Consider the following 573-nt stretch of genomic DNA (forward strand, 5'->3'; position numbering starts at 1 on the left):
TGATAACTTAAATGGCTTCTGTTGATACAGCATACAAGCATAACTTATCTATTTTGTTTATTTCAGTCTTGTATTAGTTCCTCTTTTATATCAAGATGAAAATATATTTGTGGGGTTAGTTATAACAGACTGAATAATATCAATGTATTTTTTGTACTTAAAATCACTATCCTGTTAATAATTAAATCGTAATCACTACCAACCGGTCAAGTACATTTTTACCTTCATAACATATCTCGAGACTAAGTGTTTTTTTTCCATACAGAAGGTCATTCACTCCTAAGACTTCAAGCTTCTCCACATAGAACAAAATGTAATACTGGAGAAAACCAATGATTCGGAGGCAAAGAATGCTATTAATTCACTGCCCAGATGGCTTTCACGTCCTCTTATCACCCTTCCACTTAAAAATAATACGACATAATGGCATACCTTCCCACAGAACCGAAGATGTTTATTGAACAACAATATCGTGAATTTTGACGAATCTGTTGTTTGTTTACATTCCCGTTTTCTATGAGTGATATTTTTTCCCCTTTTAGGTTGGACTACTTTATTTTGATTAATTATAGA

At 32.3% G+C, this 573-nt stretch overlaps 1 protein-coding gene across 1 annotated transcript in view; it reads right to left on the reverse strand.

The window, feature by feature from the left end:
* Positions 1-547, reverse strand: part of LOC119588737 (WW domain-containing oxidoreductase-like) — a 101,319-nt gene extending 100,772 nt beyond the window's left edge. Inside the window, exon 1 of the mRNA XM_037937378.1 lies at positions 433-547. The gene's annotated coding sequence lies outside the window, so the exon portion shown is untranslated. The remainder of the gene's footprint in view (positions 1-432) is intronic.
* Between the last annotated feature and the right edge of the window lie 26 nt (positions 548-573).

This window comes from Penaeus monodon, chromosome 24, assembly GCF_015228065.2.
Source record: "Penaeus monodon isolate SGIC_2016 chromosome 24, NSTDA_Pmon_1, whole genome shotgun sequence".
Lineage (NCBI taxonomy): Eukaryota > Metazoa > Arthropoda > Malacostraca > Decapoda > Penaeidae > Penaeus > Penaeus monodon.